The sequence below is a fragment of the Mirounga angustirostris genome, unplaced genomic scaffold (assembly GCF_029215605.1).
Source record: "Mirounga angustirostris isolate CCGP_5_RB_7025 unplaced genomic scaffold, mMirAng1.0.hap1 SCAF_4, whole genome shotgun sequence".
Classification (NCBI taxonomy): Eukaryota; Metazoa; Chordata; class Mammalia; order Carnivora; family Phocidae; genus Mirounga; species Mirounga angustirostris.
The window spans coordinates 165,284,020-165,294,415 of NW_026991712.1; the positions used below are offsets into that span (position 1 = coordinate 165,284,020).

Sequence of the window (10,396 nt, forward strand, 5' to 3'; positions counted from 1 at the left end):
TCATAATAGGAGCCATTCCCAAAAGAGTGGCTAGTGGTGGGATTTCAGGCACCACACCAAGCAGGAAGGTGAAAGTTTATAGGGGGGACAGGAAGAAGGAGGGGTGTTCTTATGACATTTGGGCAGCACGAGCAGCTGTTATTGTGCGGGCACAGACCCAACTAGATGTGGCGGTGGCTCCCGTGTACCTGGCCAATGCAATTGTCGCTCTGGCCCAGCCTTCAGCCCTCCCCCCCGCCCCCAACCCCCAACAGCCCGACACAGGCTGCTGGCGACATGACATGGCTTTTCTGTTTCCAGGGGCTACTACTTGTAGAGGAGGAAAAGACTGCATATAATGGTAGAAGGAGAGCACTCAGAATATTAGGATTCCAAATGGAGCATGTTAAGCATATTTTGGTCCTTAACACCTCTGCTTTTGTGATACTTATCCCCCTGCCTAGAAAGCCCTTGCCCTCCTTTTTCTTCCTATTGATATTCTGTTTGTCCATCCTTCATGTCCCACTCAAGGTGCAGCTGTCCCAGTCTTTCTGACCCAGCAGAACTCAGTGCTCTGGGCCCCTGCAACACTATGGGTCTCCCACTACCACGAACATCTTGAGGCAGGCATCATGTTCCCCAGTTCTGCCCACTGGGTGCAGAGAGAGCCTCGAGAAATGTTTGCTGGCTGCAACTGGCTGGTGTCAAAGCTGGAATCACGAGGCCACCCGGCTCTAAGTTTGGGGGCAATCTTAGAGACCAGAGAAAGCTCCTTCCTAAAGATGCTTGGATGGAAATTGAGCCCCCAGAGTGAGCCCACTGACCACCCCACCACTCTCAGCCAGATTCTGCACAGGGAGAACAAGAGAGAGCCAGGGAAGACTAGGAATGTTGTTTGATTGTTTGCCTTTTTAAAAAATTATAAAATAACTTCTGCTCATTGTTTAAAAATTCAAATAAATGTGAGACTATAAAGCAGAAAACTCCCTCATCTGGCTCCCAGAAGTCAACAGCTGTTAACAGTTTGGTTCAGATCCTTCCAGGCATTTTTGCTTATGCATAAACAAAAATAGAATTTTCTTTTATGAAAATAAGAACATTCTTCATGTTTCTATGTGTTCTGTGGAGTAAATTCCTACAAATGGAATTGTTGGTGAAAGGCTTGCTCGCTTAAAGTGTGTTGCTTTCTTGAGTAATTTTTTTCTTATAACGTGCTTATTATAGAAAATTGAGAAAATACAGTCAAGATATTACAAAGTAAAAATCATCCATCAGCCACTGTTCAGAGATAACCACTGATGGTGCTTTGGTGATAACATTTACAGTCTTTGTTCCCATGTGAGTGTGTTTATTTACAAAAGTCAGAACACAATCTCTTAGTGCGCCATAGCCTATTTTTCCCCCTTAATAACAGACTGTGTTCATTTTTCCATGTTGTCAAATAGTCTTCTGCAGCATCAGTTTAACACCTTAAGGGATGTTTGATCTCAGAGCCCCTGGCAGCCTGCTTTCCCTGACCCCCATTCTGAGTAGGGAGCCTGCTGCCACAGTTGCTCCAGGAAGTAACCTGGGTCTGCGCCTTGCCTTTCAGAAAGGGAAGGCCCTGGGAAGGCCTTGAGCACCTGCCACTTCCACCCCTCCTGAGCTGAGGCCCCGATAGCCCACTCATGGGCACAGAGCCTGCCTGCAACTTCTCCAGCACTGCCCACCGGTGCGGTAAGTAGAACCCTTCCCTCTGCCACTTTCTTGAGCACTGGGCTCCTCTGATCACGGGGTATGGAGGGCTTGGGTGGTCCTGATTTTGAGGCAGAGGAGGGCCTCTGGGCTCAAGGGGTCGGAGGGAGTTGGAGAAAAGTGCCACTTACCCTTGTACTTCAGCCAGCTCTTCAGCCAGCTTTCCCTCAGGCTTATGGGATGGGGAAGGAACAGCTGCAAGCCCGCGCCAGCAGTGGTGGGGACGGAACTGAGCCACTCGAACATTTTACGGTTCCCAAAGCAAATACCCAGCTTCCTGCCCAGGCCTGTGCTCTGCCCCAGGAATTTTCCAGCCAAATACTGTGGACTTGAGTGTGATCGTAGGCAAGACCCTTTTCCACTCCAAGGAGTCTCAGTGTCCTCACTCACATACCATGTGGTTCCTCAGGCACCTTCCCGACTCTGGAATTCTATAATTAAATTTGACGCCATGTTTCCAATGCTCTCTTTTCTCTCCAAGTCCCTGCACACCTTATGATGTATTGAATCTAATTGTGCACCAGGCCTTGTTTGAGACATCATTAACATAGCAATTATTATTAGCAGTCATCTCAATTAATCCTTAGTACAAGCCTGAGAGGAGGTACTACTTTTATCCCCATTTTACAGATAAGAACACTAAGTCCAGAAAGTTAAGATGATTTTCCAATTAGAGTTCAGATTTAGGGCTGTGTGACTCCTTATTATCTTGCCATTCCCATACCACCCTGTGATGTGTGTAGGGATCAACTTCCCTTGCTATAATTGGGGAAACTGAGGCCAGAGAAGGGAGGTAAATTCCTCAAGGTCGAACAGCAAGTTCATGGCAGAGCTGGGTAAATCCAGGCTTTGTGCTTCCCAGTTTACCCTCACCTCCTGCCCAGCACTGGCTAATTTTCTTTTTTTTTTCTTAATGAAGATTTTATTTATTTATTTGACAGAGAGAGAGTGAGAGGGAACACAAGCAGGGGGAGTGGGAGAGGGAGAAGCAGGCTTCCCGCAGAGCAGGGAGCCCGATGCGGGGCTAGATCCCAGGACCTGGGATCATGACCCTAGCCAAGGGCAAATGCTTAATGACTGAGCCACCCAGACATCCCAGCACTGGCTAATTTTCAAAGAGGGAAGCTGATGAACCAGACACAGCCCTTGAGTTGGAGTCAAATGCCCAGAACTGAATGGGGGTGGGGTGGTCAGGTGAGGAAGGTCATGTTTGTTCAGCCCTGCCTGGGTCCTCCCTCCCCAAGCTCAGTCCAGAGAAGTGTTGACTTTGTGCAAGTCTTAAAGGGAGAAAAGGTGACATTACCTGTGGAGTGGGGGAGGGCAGGGCCAGAGGACCGCCCCCCATCCTTCTCCATTCTCCCCACTGTGCTCTCCACTCTCTCTCTCTCATTCAATCACTCACCCAACAAACCCGTAGAGAGTGCCTACTATGTGCTACCACCGAGATAAGCAATGACAGGTGCATACCAGGTCTCTATCCAAGCGTTGACAGGGACCAGGCAGTCACAGCTTATGTACAGAGGCAAGGCTAGAGAAGAGGCTGTGGGAGGAGGTTCTGCTGAAGCTGAGGCCTGCAGGAAGAGTCAGAACTTGGCAGAGTGTTCCAGGAAGAGGGAACAGCATGTGCAAGGGTTAGGAGGCCAGAAATGGGGTTATGCGACAGAAGGTTGAATGTGACACAGAAGGCAGAGCAATGCAGCTGGAGAGGAAAGCAGGGCTGAGCCACACCATGCTGTGAGACATCTGAGGGCACTGTGGAGCCATGACAAGGTTTTATGCAGGGCAGAGGTGAGGTCATATTGCATGCGGTAGAGCAAAACTGGAGGCAAGGAGAAGGCTGGCAAAGCTGCAGCATGGGCTGGAGAGAAAGACGGAAGAAGGGAGAAGTTTCCCGGGAGCACTGGGGGCTGTTTTGGAGCCATGGTGCTCAGCCTCACTCCCTCATTTCAAGAGCCCCGGAGAGGACAGGTACAGCAAGCTGGCAGTTCCCACATTGTTCCCCACACCAACAGAACCCGTAGAATGTGATTCCTGCTGTCTCCCACACCATGCATCCCTGGGTAAACAAGTCTGGTGTCAGGGAGCTCACTAGCTCTACCACAGCCCATCCCACTACCGGACCATAATCATTAGGAGGTCCTTCCTTATGTGGGTCCCCTTGCGTCCCCACTGGTCCTAGCTCTGTCCTCTGCGTCCCCCAGGCAAGACTGGCCTCCTTCTCACAGGATGGCCCTTTAAAGATCCCTCTGTTACTGCTTTTCCAAGGACACCTTCCTATTCTTCAGCTGCATAAACTGAGGCAGGAGTCCTGGATTCCTCTACGACCTAAGCACTTTAGTGGACATGAGAAAAGGGGAGTCAGCCTGCGTTTGACTCTTGGGCTTGCCACTTCCCAGCTGGGTGATCTTAGGCAAGACACTTCACCTCCCTAGCCTCCATTTTCCTGTCTGAGAAATAGGAATAATAATATCTATCCTTACTGTGAGGACCCAATGAGTCAAACTGATATTAATACCTAATGAGAGCTGGAATTTGTTGAGGGACTATCATGCACCAGGTGTTGTCTTGCTGGGCTGGCCCACATGCCTGGCCCATTCTGGTTGGGAATCACGTGGACAACATGGAGACTCGGCAGCATGCAGACCTAAGTTCAAATCCTACCTCTGCCCCTTACTAACTTTTTAACCTCAGACAAGCCAGCCTTTGCATCTCAGCTTCTCCATCTAGTAGAGGGTAATATCACAGGCAGCTTGCCAGGTTGGATAAGACAAGGCATATAAAGCACCTGGTGTTATTAATATCACTTCTCTCACTTAGAGTCCACAAAACTGGACCGAGTACAATGTACTTCTAAGCACCAACAGTGGGGGGTGGGGTGGGGGAAAGAACTATTGGCTACTTGCCCAAGGTCACTCAATCTTTGCCTCCAAGTCTGTTTTTGCCCTGTTCCTTGCCTCCTCCAGACCTGGGATCCCAACCTCGTGTGGGCACAGCTACTAAGGGCAGGGGAACAACCTGCCCCTGGGGAGCAGTCCACTACCCCTGCCTTGACGCTTCAGTCTCTTTGGCCAGATGTGGGTGGCTTGCAGGCTGTGGTGATCATCATTCTACCCCTATTGTCCTCATCCACTCTGCTGATCCTCAGCTGCATGCTATGGAAGACATGCTACCGGCGGTCTCGCGTCCCCCACTCCAGCCTGGCGTCCCCATCAGGAGCCCAGGTAAGCCACTCAAGGACTGAAAGACTGGGAAGTTTCCATTTCTGTTTATTCTCCATCTCCTCGTGCTTAACACTGGGGAAAAGCCCTATAACATCTGTATTGCCCAAAGGTGTGACATGTGACTCTTATGTCAAGAGAAGAAACCCCTTTATTCTCTTGAGGCAATAAGCAATAATGTGCTGAGCTAGATAAAGCCATGCAGAGATCACAACCTATGTGGTCTCATAGTCTCTGAACCCTTGTCCAGGTTCTGTTGGACATTACTCACAAAACCTTGGGTTAAGGAAGCCCATTCTGCAGCCCCTGTAACTGTGGCTCTGGGTGACTATGAGACCAAGGCTGCCCTTGGCCACACACTGCCCCCCCTATCACCCTGAAAACCCCCCTTCCTGAGCTGGTGGGACCTCCACAGGGAACCTCACCAAGGAACAGGAAGTCCTGCTCCAGGGACTGAATGAGAGCATGAGGGTTCACCCCAGTTGGGGCGTGCCTTATCACATTATCCAAGGCTTGCTGTCCTTAGAATTTTCCACCTGTCATATATATTTTTTTAAGATTTTATTTATTTATTTGACAGAGAGAGAAGGAGAGAGCACAAGCAGGAGGAGTGGGAGAGGGAGAAGCAGGCTCCCCACTGAGCAGGGAGCCTGACGCGGGGCTCAATCTCAGGACCCTGGGATCATGACCTGAGCCGAAGGCAGAGGCTTAACCAAGGGAGCCACCCAGGTGTCCCCACCATTTGTCATGTCTTAAAACACACATCACCTGTGCTTTCCTGAGGTCATGGAGTTTGCGCTTATTACATGGTTTTTCTGGAGAACATGACCCTAAGCCCCTGACAGGCAAGGCTTAGATGGCATGAAAATTGCCGAGGCCCTGAACCCCTGCCCAGCCTGGAGCCTCCCCTCTACTCTATCCACTGCCTGATCTCTGGGATTCAGAGGGGCAACAAAGGGAGGAAATGGGTATCACACAGCTAATACAAAAGCCCAGAATTCTCACTGGTGCCCAAGATCTCAGACGTCTGTCCTGGCTATCTGCCAGCCACAGGTTCATGGCTTCTTCCACCCATCCAGTGATAACCAAGTATGTTGGGTGCTGGGTTCATAATGACAAATGAGACCCAGACTAGTAATCTGTGCTTGGAACAGAACAATGATAATGAGAAGTGCTTGGATGGGGTACAGGAGTTTGTGGAAGCATAGAGAAGAGACCATTAACCAGCCAGGGAAGGAGAGTTAAGATTTCCAAGAAGAGGCATCTAAACCAAGAACTGAAGAATGACTAGCAACTTGTTAGAAGGAAGGTGGAAAAGGTAGAGGGAACAGGAAATGCAGTGTAGGGGTTGGCAGAATATGGCCCACTTCCTGGTTTTATAAATAAAGTTTTATTGGAACATAGTCATATCCATTCACTTATGTATTTGTCTCTGAGTGCTTTTGCTGTACACAGCAGAGTGAAATAATTGTGACAGAGATACTATGGCTTGCAAAACATAAAATATTTACTACGTGTCCCTTAACAGAAAAAGTTTGGTGACTCCTAGAGGTTACAGAACTCATGCTGCCCTTTAGGAACATAATGGCTGGAGGGTAGAGGGAGGAAATGTGCAGTAGGCAGCTCACAGTGAGTCCTTAATGGATTGACCCAGATTGACATCTGATTTAAACTGATCTAATCAGGAGCACCTGCGTGGCTCAGTCTATTAAGCCTCCAACTCTTGATTTCAGCTGGGGTCCTGAGATCAGCCCCACATCAGCTTCCATGCTCAGTGGGGGAGCTGTGCTTGAGATTCTCCCTCCCTCTCCCTTTGCCCCTCCCCCCACTCATGCTTGCTCTCTCTCTCTTTGTCTCTCTCTCAAATGAATAAACAGATCTTTTAAAAAATAAATAAACTGATCTAATCAGATTCTCTCTTCCTAGGAATGTGAAATGTGGAATATAAGACCCAGAAATGGAGCTGAGTTACAATAACATCTGTGAACCTCTGCTGATGGGCCCCCAGACTGGTTAATCAACAATTCCTTTGAGTCAGAAGCCTCTTGCAATCAATTCCCCAAACTTTGAATTTTCATTTCCTTTCAAAGTCAGTTTCTGTTATTTTTAATAACTTTAAAATTCAGGGAGTAGAGAAAGTAGAAGCTGAAAGGGTATGTAGGTTTAATCAGCACAGTCCAATGTAAGTATAATATGAACCACATATGCAATTTCACATTTTCTAGTACGCACACTGAGGAAGGTAAAAAAATGAGTGAAATTAATTTTAATAACATATTTTATTTCACCCACTATATATAAATATTTCAGTATGTAGGCAATATTTAAAAACTGTTAATGAGATATTTTATATTCTCTTTGAATTACATCTTTGAAATCTGGGGTGGGGATGCCCCGGGTGGCTCAGTTGGTTAAGCGTCTGCCTTTGGCTCAGGTCATGATCCCAGGGTCCTGGGATCGAGTCCCATATGGGACTCCTTGCTCAGCAGGGATCCTGCTTCTCCCTCTGCCTGCCGTTTCCCCCTGCTTGTGCCCTCTCTCTTTCTCTCTGATAAATAAATAAATAAATAATAAATAAATAAATCTTTGAAATCTGGGGTGTATCTTACATTTATAGCACATCTCAAATCAGACTGGCCACATTTTGAGCACTCCATAGCCACATGAGGTTGGTGGTTAACATAATGGACAGTGCAGATTTAGATCCTCAGGGCCTTGGAGGGGCAGCTAAAAAGTCCGGGCTTCATTCTGAAAGCAGTGGACATCCCCCAAAGAGATTCAAGCCAGGAAGTAACATGATTAAAAAAGATTCATTTTAGAAAGATCATTCTGACTTCCCCTTAAAGAATAGACTGGCCAGAAGTTAAGGCTAGCATTGGTGAGATCAGCTGGGAGGAGTTAAAGTCATCCAGATGAGAGATGAGGGATGACGATGACAGGATTTGGCAGCGGCAGCAGGAATACTGAGATATAATTGAATTCAAGAGATGCTTAGGAGACAGACACAACATGCCTCATCATCACTGTTGCCCTGAAACATGAGTGCTATATCCTACCTGCACACCTTTGTGTATCTCCTCCCCGCACACCTTTGTGTATCTCCTCCCCACCACCCCATCCCAAGTATCTTCTTTTCTCTCTGGCAACCAAGGAAGCAAATCCTCCCAATTTTTAAGGCTGTAGTCCATGGTAGCTACGCATGCAGAATAGTTCACAGCAGGGGATCAATTAACAAATGTTTCCTTCCTCCCTCAAGAAAGTCTTTTCCAAGGGTGCCTGAATGACTCAATCCATAGAGCATGAGACTCTTGATCTCAGGTTCATGAGTTCAAGCCCCACGTTTGGCTCACTTAAAACAAACAAACAACTGAGGGGCGCCTGGTGGCTCAGTCGTTAAGCGTCTGCCTTCGGCTCAGGTCATGATCCCAGGGTCCTGGGATCGAGCCCCGCATCGGCTCCCTGCTCCGCGGGAAGCCTGCTTCTCCCTCTCCCACTCCCCCTGCTTGTGTTCCCTCTCTCGCTGTGTCTCTCTCTGTCAAATAAATAAAATTAAAAAAAAAAAAACTGAAAAAAGAAAAAAAGAAAGAAAGTCTTCTCTGAATGCTCCTGCCCACACCTAACCCCCAAACCTGAAATATGAAAACCGGGAATATTGGTGTCCCCCCGCCCAACGAGGTAAGCTAAAGGTCCTGTTCTGGGAAGTTGTTGGCAACTCTGCGAGGTGCAGTGATTTCAGCTGCATGAGTGAAGGTGGAGAGTTGTATTGAACCAGGGTTATGGTTTTGCCAAGAGAATACAACAAACAGAAAAGAGACAAGATTGTTGAGGGTGATCGTGAGAGAATGATGCTAAAAGTTGACCATGGAATTTAAGCTGGCACGGGAATCTTTAAGTGCTATTCGTAAGTATTCCAATTCTCCAACCTCAACCCTCCACCTCAACCTTCTGGACTTCGGGTAAAAATGCACTTTCCTGTTCACTTGACGTTAGGCATGGCCATGTGACTAATTTTGGCCAACTAGTAACAGATCCTAGCTGGAGCATATAATTGACAACAAAACCCTCAGAGTTCTCTTTTCCCTCTGACATCGTGACCACCATGACTTGAGATGTTGGCTTTTCTGTCAGCCTGGGTTTCTGACTACAATAAGCAGAGCCCCCTGTAAACCCACAAGGTTCAAGTTGTATGAGCAAGAAATAAAACCTTATTGTGTTAAAGCTTAAAATGTAAACCTTAAATATAAGCCTAAAATTTTGGGATTGTTACTCCATTACCACTTAGCCTATCTTGACTGATATAGCTGGAAGAGAGATCATTAACAGAGAGAGGAAACGCAAAATATAGGATTACTAGATTTCAGTTCCTGGTATTAAACAATTGATGGAGTCAGAATAGGAGAGAGAATAACTGGAAAGATATGAGGTGTTGCTTAGAAAGTCAGATTCATGGCGAGGTCAATGGATGACTATGAATGAGTGGCTGAGATGAAAAGAAGACAAGATCTTTGAAGTAAGAAACGGAGAGGACAGAATGTTGGAAGGACCATCTCTGTGTATACTGAAATCATTAAAGAATGAAACAGAAGCAGTGGTGAAAAGAGTGACAGCCAGATGCTAAATATGGCATTGTTTCTCTTCCCATAAGCAAGACATGAATGCCATGAGGGCGGGGACTTTTGTGCTCATTTTTGTGTCCCCAGTGCCTGGAACAGTGCCCAGCACAGAGAGGGCACTTACTAAATATTTGCTGAATGAATGACTAGATGAAGAGGAGAGTAGCACCTCATACACTCTGACAACTAAATCTAACTCAAGGAAGAGAGTTCCCTCCAGTTCTCACTTCCTTGACTCTATTTTACTGTAGCACTTCTTCCCAAGACCACAGTAGTTGTTTTCTCTTTGTCCATCCTAGAGTCTGCTTGTTGACCTATCTTGTTGTGGCCAGAAGTCTTAAGGAACTACTCATCCCCATGACCTGCATGCTAGCAACTCTAGCTAATACCATCCCCCACATTATTACCAAACAGTGACACTGTTCTCTCCTCTGCCTTCTCCCTCATTCCCACACCCAACTCCATTGGCAAATGTCTTCATTTTATTTCCAGACATATCTCAAATTCGTCCCCTGCTCTTCCACCCCACAGCCACTGTCCTGGTTCCGATTCTCATCATCTCTCCCCTGGCCTACAACAACAGTCTCCTCCTAATCTCCCTGCTTTCTCTCTTTGCTTCTCATCTCTCTATATTATCTAGTTAGCTATTGCTGCATAACAAAATACTTAAAAATTTCATTAAAACTTAAAACCACAAACATATTATCCCATAGTTTCTTTTGGTCACAAACGTGGTAGTGGCTTAACTGGGTAGCTCTGGCTCAGGGTCTGTCACATGGATGCCATCAGGAGTTGGCCATGGCCAAAATCATTCCAAGGACTGCCTGGGGAGGATCCACCTCCAAGCTCACT

General features: G+C 47.1%; 1 long non-coding RNA gene across 1 annotated transcript; it reads left to right on the top strand.

Annotated features, from left to right (window-relative positions):
• The first annotated feature begins 1,313 nt into the window (after window positions 1-1,313).
• Window positions 1,314-9,039, top strand: LOC135364203 (uncharacterized). Its single transcript, XR_010411025.1, has 3 exons — window positions 1,314-1,695; window positions 4,677-4,934; window positions 6,858-9,039. It is a non-coding gene; the product is annotated as an uncharacterized LOC135364203 (long non-coding RNA).
• Window positions 9,040-10,396: the final 1,357 nt, after the last annotated feature.